Source organism: Gorilla gorilla, chromosome 12, assembly GCF_029281585.2.
Source record: "Gorilla gorilla gorilla isolate KB3781 chromosome 12, NHGRI_mGorGor1-v2.1_pri, whole genome shotgun sequence".
Taxonomy (NCBI): Eukaryota; Metazoa; Chordata; class Mammalia; order Primates; family Hominidae; genus Gorilla; species Gorilla gorilla.
The window spans coordinates 92,335,053-92,345,131 of record NC_073236.2 but is presented as its reverse complement, the minus strand read 5'-3'; positions in this window follow the sequence as shown (position 1 = coordinate 92,345,131).

The following is a 10,079-nucleotide window of genomic DNA, read 5'->3' as shown; positions in this document are numbered from 1 at the left end:
TCTTCCCCCAGTGTTGAATCATTTGCTTTCTCTGCAGCCTGTCACCAGGATGTCTTCCCCATTCTCTACCCCAGTGTGTTTTCTTTTTTTTCCTTTGGCTTCACTGGTATAAATCTCTCCTGATTTTTTTCCTCTTCTACTGATTCTGTAATACTGATGTTCCCAGGATTTGTCCTTAGTTCTATTTTTCCTCCCTTTTTCTTCCTGGAGGATTTCATCCATTCTCTTGCCTTTGTTACCTTCTGTGAGGCTCAATGAGAACAGAAGCATCATCTCCATTTCTATTCTTTTTTCCTGAGATCCATAGTAAAGTATGTATATTTCACGTAACTAGTTTTTAATGATTTGATCATCTTCATCCACAAACGTATTTTATAGCTTGTATTCTCAGAATCAATTGATGGCATTGCCATGAACCAAGTCCCAAATTCCTTCTCTTTTACTTCCTCCATTGTTTTAGTCACCAGACCCTGTGATCCTCCCCGAGAAATAAATGCTCCTCTAATCTGCCTTCTCTTACACACTTTCCCTGGTCTCTTTATAAACAATCTACTCCCTCTCCAGCCCAAACCTCATATTGCTCCCAGGATTATTTGCCTAAAGTTGATCACAGCACTTTTTTACAACATAAGATGTACCCCTTTCCCCTGCCAGAGGGGCATATTTAAAGCCTTTCAGTCTGGCCCTGTAGTGTGAACCTTTTCTCCTTTTGTCTGTCTGGCATCCCATTTCCTCTGCAATTTGGGAAGAATTATCTGCATGTTTTGTAAGAGCCAGGTCTCTACCTCCCTCTTTAGAAGTTTAAGGGCAGAGATCCTCTCATGGCTCTCAGCATCCAGGGCACAGGCACACCCACATAGGACTTGGAATCTTGTGATGGAAAGAAGTAAGAACAGTTGAGAAAACACACATGGGCAGTGGTGGCATGTGACCAATGGCAGTTATAGGCATGTTGCAGTGGTGGCATCCCAGCCCTTGGTCATCTCTGCCCTACACGACCCTGTGGCCATCCAGCTGTGGTTGCTCTGCTTGGCCTCCCTTGGCTGCTGATTCCTCTCCCCTCCCATTGCCAATACCCTGCTCCAGAGCTTTATCACATGCCTGGATTAATTTAATTTCTGACTTTCCCAATACCAAATTCTCCCCACTCTCAATCCTTTCCCAACATCATTCCCAGAATAACTAAAATCTAGTCACAATCTACCTTATTTCTCACTGTACCTCCAATACATCAAATTTTCCTGCATTTAAGATTTCCCTTCCCATTCCTCAAATGTTCCTTCCTTCCTTCCTTCCTTCCTTCCTCCCTCCCTCCCTCTCTCCCTCCCTCCCTTTCTTCCCTTCTTTTTTTCTTCTTTTTTCCCCTGGACAGGTCTTGCTCTCTTGCCCAGTCTGGAGTGCAGTGGCACAAACACAGCTCACTGCAACCTCTACCTCCAGGGCTGAAGTGATCCTCCCGCCTCAGCCTTCTGAGTATATATAGGATCACAGGTGTGCACCACCACGCCTGGCTAATTTTTTAAATTATTATTATTTTTTTTTGAGTCAGAGCCTTGCTCTGTAGCCCAGGCTGGAGTGCAGTGGTGCAATCTTGGCTCACTGCAACCTCTGCCTTCTGGGTTCAAGTGATTCTTGAGCCTCAGCCCCCTGAGTAGCTGGGATTACAGGCGCCCGCCACCACACCCAGCTAATTTGTTGTATTTTTAGTAGAGATAGGGTTTCACCATGTTGGCCAGGCTGAAATAATGTTATAATTTTTTTGTAGAGACAGGGTCTCACTGTGTCGCCCAGGAGTCTCGAACTCCTGGACACAAACCATCCTCCTACCTTGGAGGATGCAATACCGAAGTGTTAGGATTACAGGCGTGAGCCACTGTGCCTGGCCCCTCTGTCCTTTTATACCTTGACTTGGGTTCTATCCTGCCTTTGCTTATGTTCTTTCTTAGGCTTGGGAAACCCTCTGCTTAGTCAAGGCCTAGCAGAAGATCTTCTTTTACAAATCCTTTCACCACTTTAACCTCATCTTTTTCTACTATCAACACTCACAGCACTTTTGGTAGATATACTTTCCCAATTCTTTCCTATCATCCTAAGACATGTTCCCCCTCCCTCATTAAAAATTCCCACTGAAGGCTGGGTGCTATGGCTCACGCCTGTAGTCCCAGCACTTTGTAGGCCGAGGCCAGCGGATCACCTGAGGTCGGGAGTTTGAGACCAGCCTGACCAACATGGAGAAACCCCGTCTCTACTAAAAATACAAAAAATTAGCTGGGCATGGTGGTGCATGCCTGTAATCCCAGCTACTCAGGAGGCAGAGGCAGAGGCAGGAGAATTGCTTGAACCTGGGAGGTGGAAGTTGTGATGAGCCAAGATCACGCCATCACACTCCAGCCTGTGCGACAGAGCAAGACTCCGTCTCAAAGAAGAAAAATTCCCACTGAAGGCAGGGTGTGGCAGCTCAAGTCTGTAATCCTAGCACTTTGGGAGGCTGAGGTGAGAGGACTGCTTGAGGCCAGGAGTTCAAGACCACCTGAGCAACATGACAAGATGCACAATCTCTAAAAAAATAAAAATAAAAATTCCCACTGATCTTAACCTTCTAACAAGCTACCATTCCCATCTCTCTTTTTCCTTCTTATCAAACTTTATTTTTTATTTATTTTTGAAATGGGGTCTCAGCCTGTCGCCCAGGCTGGAGTGCAGTGGTGCAATCTTGGCTCATGGCAACCTCCTGAGATGGGATAATTCCCTTGACCTTGACCCCCTTCGTGGGCAGGAACTGGAGTGGCTCCTTTCAGCCCACTGCTGGCCACTTTTTGGAAGAGGAAATGTGTGAGCAAGCAGTGTGGGAAACAGAGTGAACGAACGCTGGAACTGGTTGGTCGGTCCTCTCTGGCGGGAGCAGGCTCTGTACAGCCCTGGCAGCAGCGTCCAAGCCCCTGCCCTCTTGGCACCCGGGTTCTTGTCTGGCGTCCAGGAAGAATCAGGACAAATGAATGGATTGAAGGGGTAGTGTATGTGGAGGATTTTACTGGGTGATGGAAATGGCCCTCAGTGGGATGGCAGCTGGAATGAGGATGGTGCAGGAGGTACCCTCCGAAGTTAGCTGCGTCTGCAGTCTCTGACACTTAGTAGCTTCTCTGCTCGCTGCTCAGGCGCTTATGTTGCTCTGCCAGCTGAAGTCATTATGGGCACAGGATAGGGGCGTGGCAGGCCAAAAAGGTAACATTTGGGCAGAAAAATGGGGTCAGCTGTTTTCACTTAGGGCCATGGTTCCAGGCCTTAGGGGTGGGGTTTGGCCAGTAGCCCAGCCATTCTATATCACTCTGCCTCCCAGGCTTAAGCCACCCTCCTAACTCAGCCTCCCAAGTAACTGGGACTACAGGAACCCACCACCAAGTCTGGCCATTTTTTTTGTATTTTAGTAGGGATGGGGTTTTGCCATGTTGGCCAGGCTGGTCTTGAACTTCTGACCTCAGGTGATCCACCCACCTCGGCCTCCCAAAGAGCTGGGATTACAGGCATGAGCCACTATGCCCGGCCCCTTTCTTATCAAACTTTAAAAGGGAACTAGCCCATTCTGCTTTCAGAATGAACTGTTCAACCTATATAGAGTTTCCGTTCCCCACGTCAACCAACCAAAGAGCTTTCTCAAAAAAAGACTTAATGGCTGGGCGCAGTGGCTCATGCCTGTAATCCCAGAACTTTGGGAGGCCGAGGTGGGTGGATCACCTGAGGTTGGGAGTTCGAGACTAGCCTGACCAACATGGAGAAACCCCGTCTCTACTAAAAATACAAAATTAGCAGGACGTGATGGCACATGCCTGTAATCTCAGCTACTCAGGAGGCTGAGGCAGAAGAATTGCTTGAACCCAGAAGGCAGAGGTTGCAGTGAGCTGAGATTGCCCATTGCACTCCAGCCTGGGCAACAAGAGCGAAACTATATCTCAAAAAAAAAAAAAAGAAAAAAAATTCAGATCCTTTGTCTATTTTTACTTTTTATTTTATTTATTTAGAGACAGGGTCTCGCTCTGTCCACGCTGGAGTGCAGTGGCGCGATCTTGGCTCATTGCATTCTCCTCCTCCTGGGTTCAAGCCATTCTCCTGCCTCAGTCTCCCAAGTAGCTGGGATTACAGGCACCCACCACCACAGCTGGTTAATTTTTTGTGTTTTTTTTTTAGTAGAGGGTGGGGTTTTTACCATGCTGGTCAGGCTGGTCTCAAATGCCTGACCTCCAGTGATCCGCCCGCCTCAGACTCCCAAAGTGCTGGGATTACACGGGTGAGCCACCATGCCCAGCCGCTTTGTCCATTTTTAAATTGAGTTCTTTATCTTCGTATTATTAAGATGTAAGATGTATATGTTCTGGATACACAAGTCTATTATCAAGTATAAGTTTTGAAAATAATTTCTTGGCTGGATGCAGTGGCTCACGCTTGTAATCCCAACACTTTGGGAGGCCAAGGCAGGTGGATCACTTGAGGTCAGGGGTTTGAGACCAGCCTGGCCAACATGGTGAAACCCCGTCTCTCCTAAAATACAAAAATTAGCTGGGCGTGGTGGTACACGCCTGTAATCCTAACTACTCAGGAGGCTGAGGTGGGAGAATCGCTGGAACCCGGAAGGCAGAGGTTGCAGTGAGCCGAGATTGTGCTGCTGCACTCCAGCCTACATAACAGAGCAAGACTCAGTCTCAAAAACAAAACAAAACAAAATTTCTCCGATAAATAAATAAATAAGTAAATAAATCAGTTTCAACACCAGCTGGTGCGGGGGGAGGGCAGAATGAATGGAAATGATTTCTCCAAGAAAATACAGAGAACATAAAAAGATACTCAACATTACTAGTCATTCGGGAAATGCAAATCAAAACACAGTAAGATACCATTTTCCACACACTAGGATAGCAATAATCAAGAACACAATATAATAACAAGCATTGGTGAAACTTTGGAGAAGTTGGAACCCTCATACATTGCTGATGAGAAAGTAAAATGTTGTAATTGTTTTAGAAAATATTTTGGCAGTTACTCAAAATGTTAAACATAATCATATGGGTTGTAGTTTAACATAAGTATTACAGTTAAACATATGTTAAAAGGCTGGGCCTGGTGGCTCACGCCTGTAATCCCAGCACTTTGGGTAGCTGAGGCAGGCGGATCACCTGAGGTCGGGAAGTTCCAGACCAGCCTGACCAACATGGAGAAACTCCATTCTACTAAAAATACAAAATTAGCTGGGCGTGGTGGCACATGCCTGTAATCCCAGCTACTCGGAAGGCTGAGGCAGGAGAATCGCTTGAACCCGGGAGGTGGAAGTTGCGGTGAGCCGAGATCTCGCCATTGCACTCCAGCCTGGGCAACAAGAGTGAAACTCCGTCTAAAAAAAAAAAAAAAGTTAAAACTATGAGCCAGCAATTCCACTTCAAGTTATACATCTAAGGGCAATAAAAACATGTCCACATACAAACTTGTACACAAATGTTCACAGCAGCATTATTCATAATGGCCAAAGAGTGGAAATAACCCAAATGCCTACCAACTGATGAAGAGATAAATAAAATATAATATAGCCATGCAGTGAAATATTTAGTAATAAAAAAATGTGAAGTACTGATACATGCTACAACATGGATGAATGTTAAAAATATGCTAAATGAAAAAAGCCAGTCAATAAAGGCCCTATATTGTATGATTCCATTTATATGAAATGTCCAGAAGAGGCAAATCTATAGAGACAGAAAGTAGATTAGTGGTTGTCAAGGGCTGGGGAGGAGGATATGAAGAGTGACTGCTAATGAGTATGAGGTTTCTTTCTGGAGTGACAAACTTCTAAAATTAGATTGCAGTGATGATCATGCAACCCTATTAATATATTAAAAGCTATTGAATTGTACACTTTAAGTGGGTAGATTGTATGGTATGTGAATTATATCTCCATAAAGCTGGGTTTTGTTTTTTGTTTTTTTGTTTTTGTTTTTGAGACAGAGTCTTGCGCTGTCACCCAGGCTGGAGTTCAGTGGCGCAATCCTGGCTCACTGCAACCTCCGCCTCCTGGGTTCAAGCAATTCTCCTGCCTCAGCCTCCTGAGTAGCTGGGACTACAGGTGAGCACCACCACGCCTGGCTAATTTTTGTATTTTTAGCAGAGATAGGGTTTCACCATGTTGGCCAGCTGGTTTTGAACTTCTGGCTAACATGGTGAAACCCCATTTCTACTAAAAATACAAAAAATTAGCTGGATGTGGTGGCACCCTCCTGTAATCCCAGCTACTCGGGAGGCTGAGGCAGGAGAATAGCTTGAACCTGGGAGGTGGAGGTTGTAGTGAGCCAAGATTGCACCATTGCACTCCAGCTTGGGCAACAAGAGCAAAACTCTTGTCTAAAAAAAAAAAAACCCACACACACACACAAGATTATTTAGGCCAAGTGGGGTTGCGCATGCCTGATGCCTGTAATCCCAGCACTTTGGGAGGCTGAGGCGGGCAGATCACCTGAGGTCAGGATTTCAAGACCAGCCTGGCCAACATGGCAAAACCCCATCTCTACTAAAAAAATACAAAAATAAGCCAGGCATGGTGGTGCAAGCCTGTAGTCCCAGCTACTTGGGAGGCTGAGGCAGGAGAATAGCTTGAACCTGGGAGGCGGAGGTTGCAGTGGACTGAGATTGAGCCACTGCACTCCAGCCTGGGTGACAGAGTGAGATTCCGTCTCAAAAAAAACAAAACAAAACAAAAAAACCCAGCCATGTTGGGGTGATAATTTTACTGGGTTCTATCAATCATGCTATGTCTTCCAGTTATATTTTTGCAAAATTCCTCTTAGTTATTTTCAGAAATTCAGATTCCCATGTGGGAGTGGAAAGTATATAAAATATCTGTAAGACAACTGAGACATGAATAATACAGGGTTGTTGTGGGAGAATAGAAAACTCCAGGCAGGAGGCCGGGCATGGTAGCTCACACCTGTAATCCTGGCTCTTTGGAAGCTGAGGCAGGCAGATCACCTGAGGTCAGGAGTTCGAGATCAGCCTGGCCAACAGGGTGAAACCCTGTCTCTACTGAAAATACAAAGATCAGTCGGGCGTGGTGGTGCACACCTATAATCCCAGCTACTAGGGAGGCTGAGGCAGGAGAATTGCTTGAAACCTGGAGGCGTAGGTTGCAGTGAGCTGAGATTGCACTCCTGCACTCCAGCCTGGGCAACAGGGCGAGACTCTGTCTCAAAAACAAAAAAGAAAAAAGAAAATTCCAGACAGGCATTTCATATGACTAGTAAAAAGGAAACTGTTGAAATAGCTGCATAAGCTAGAGGCTGATTAGACCCTGAGAACCAGGATGTGGGCCAAGCTGGCTAGGTCCCACTGGATGTAACATGACACTGGATTTGACCTAGGTTTCACCTGGAACCTCATTGTTCGCTCATTAACATACTCAGTCACACCCCCTCGGCACCACGACAGTTCTGAGAACACCTGTATTTGGTGTAAAAATGGGTGGCACCACAGTTCAAGAAATCTTCACCTTTTTCCAGAAATCTTCATGAATATTCCACTCCTAGGTAAAAAAAAAAAAAAAAAAAAAAAAAAAACGAAAAAAAAACCCATAAACAAAGAGGCCAAATGCAGTGGTTCATGTCTATAATCCCAGTACTTTGGGAGGCCAAGGTAGGTGGATCGCTTGATCCCTGGCGATCGAGGCTGCATTGAGCCGTGATCGCTCCACTGCAATCCAGCCTAGGCAACAGAAAGATACCCTGTCTCAAAACAAACAAACAAACAAAACAGAAAAACAAAAACCCATAAGGATAGAAACCTCAAACCCCATAGCATGACATTCTTGAGTATGCTCACACTCCCCTTTCTTGAGTGCGTACTTCTCGATTTGCAATAAATCTCTGTACTTTCACTATTTTCCAATTCGTCCCTGAATTCCTTCTCATTTGGTGTCAAGAGCCTGGACACTGGCTGGGGTCAAAGTCCCACTGGAATCGTGGGACCTCCCCTAGTCCCCCGGTATCACAACTGTTTGATATACTTTTTTTTAAAAATATTTATTTATTGGCCAGGCGCGGTGGCTCATGCCTGTAATCCCAGCTCCTTGGGAGGCCGAGGTGGGTGGATCACCTGAGGTCAGGCATTTGATACCAGCCTGGCCAACATGGTGAAACCCCGTCTCTACTGAAAATACAAAAATTAGCCAGGTGTGGTGGCGGGCACCTGTAATCCCAGCTACTCGGGAGGCTGAGGCTGGAGAATCGCTTGAACCCAGGAGGTGGAGATTGCAGTGACTGGAGATCACGCCATTCCACTCCAGCCTGAGTGATAGAAGTGAAACTCTGCCTCGAAAAAAAAAAGACCGGTGTGGTGGTGCATGCCTCTAATCCCAGGTACTCGGGAGGCTGAGGCAGGAGAATTGCTTAAACCCCAGGGGCAGAGGTTGCAGTGAGCCGAGATCACACCATTGCACTCCAGCCTGGACAACAACAGCAAAACTCTGTCTCAAAAAAAATAAAAAAGAAAAAATTATTTATTTATTTTTGAGATGGAGTCTCACTCTGTTCTCAGCTCACTGCAACCTCTGCCTCCTGGGTTCAAGTGATTCTCCTGCCTCAGCCTCCCAAGTAGTTGGGATTACAGGCATGCACCACCACACCAACTAATTTTTTTTTTGAGACCGAGTCTCACTCTGTTGTCCAGGCTGGCGTGCAGTGGAGCAATCTCGGCTCACTGCAACCTCTGCCACCTGGGTTTAAAGCGATTCTCCTGCCTCAGCCTCCCCAGTAGCTGGGATTACAGGCGCCTGCCACTGCATCTGGATAATTTTTGTATTTTTAGTAGAGATAGGGTTTCACCATCTTGGCCAGACTGGTCTTGAACTCCTAACCTCGTGGTCCACCCACCTCAGCCTCCCAAAGTGCTGGGATTACAGGCCTGAGCCACCGCACCCAGCCTAATTTTTGTAATTTCCTTAGAAATGAGGTTTCACCATGTTGGCCAGGCTGGTCTTGAACTCATGACCTCAAATTATCCACCTGCCTTGGCCTCCTAAAGTGCTTGGATTACAGGGATGAGCCACTGTGCCCGGCCCTGGCCTGATCTACTTTGAATAAGAATTTATCAGCCAGGCTCAGTGGCTCACTCCTGTAATCCCACTTTGGAAGGGCCTGGGCAGGTGGATTGCTTGAGCCCAGGAGTTCCAGACCAGTCTTAACATGGTGAAACCCTGTCTCTTCTAAAAATATAAAAATTAGTGGGGCGTGGTGGCCTGCACCTGTAGTTGCAACTACTTGGGAAGCTGAGGTGAAAGAGTCACCTGAGCCTGGGGAAGTGGAGGCTTCAGTGAGCTCTGATCATACCACTGCAATCCAGCCTGGGCGACAGTTAGACCCTGTCTCAAAAAAATAAAAAAATAAATTAAAAAAAATTTATCATGAACAGTTAATACATGCACATGGTTGGAAACAAAGGATACTGTTAAAACAGTTTCAGCTGGGCACAGTGGCTCACACCTGTAATCCCAGCACTTTGGGAGGCCGAGTTGGGTGGATCATGAGGTCAGGAGATCGAGACCATCCTGGCTAACATGGTGAAACCCCATCTCTACTAAAAATACAGAAAAATTAGCCGGGAGTGGTGGCAGGCGCCTGGGAAGGCTGAGGCAGTAGAATGGAGTGAACCCAGGAGGCGGAGCTTGCAGTGAGCCGAGATCACACCACTGGACTCCAGCCTGGGCGACCGAGCGAGACTCCGTCTCAAAAAACAAACAAACAAACAAAAAAAGTTTCTTAGACAAATTGATTACAAGTGCATATCAAATTTTAATTTCAAGCTTATTTCCTTTCCAAGCAGGCTAAATATTCCTCTTAGACATTTTGTAAAAAAGAAGCATATTAGAATCATCAGTATTAGCCTGGAGAAAGCAAACAATGTCTGGAATCATTAGCTATCTTCTAAGTCTAGTTAAAGGTAACTGTCTTGTGCCAAGGCTGACAGTGGGCTAAATGAACTGTTTTTTTTTGAGACAGGATCTTGCTCTGCTGCCCAAGCTGGAGTGCAGTGGTGCTATCATAGCTCAATGC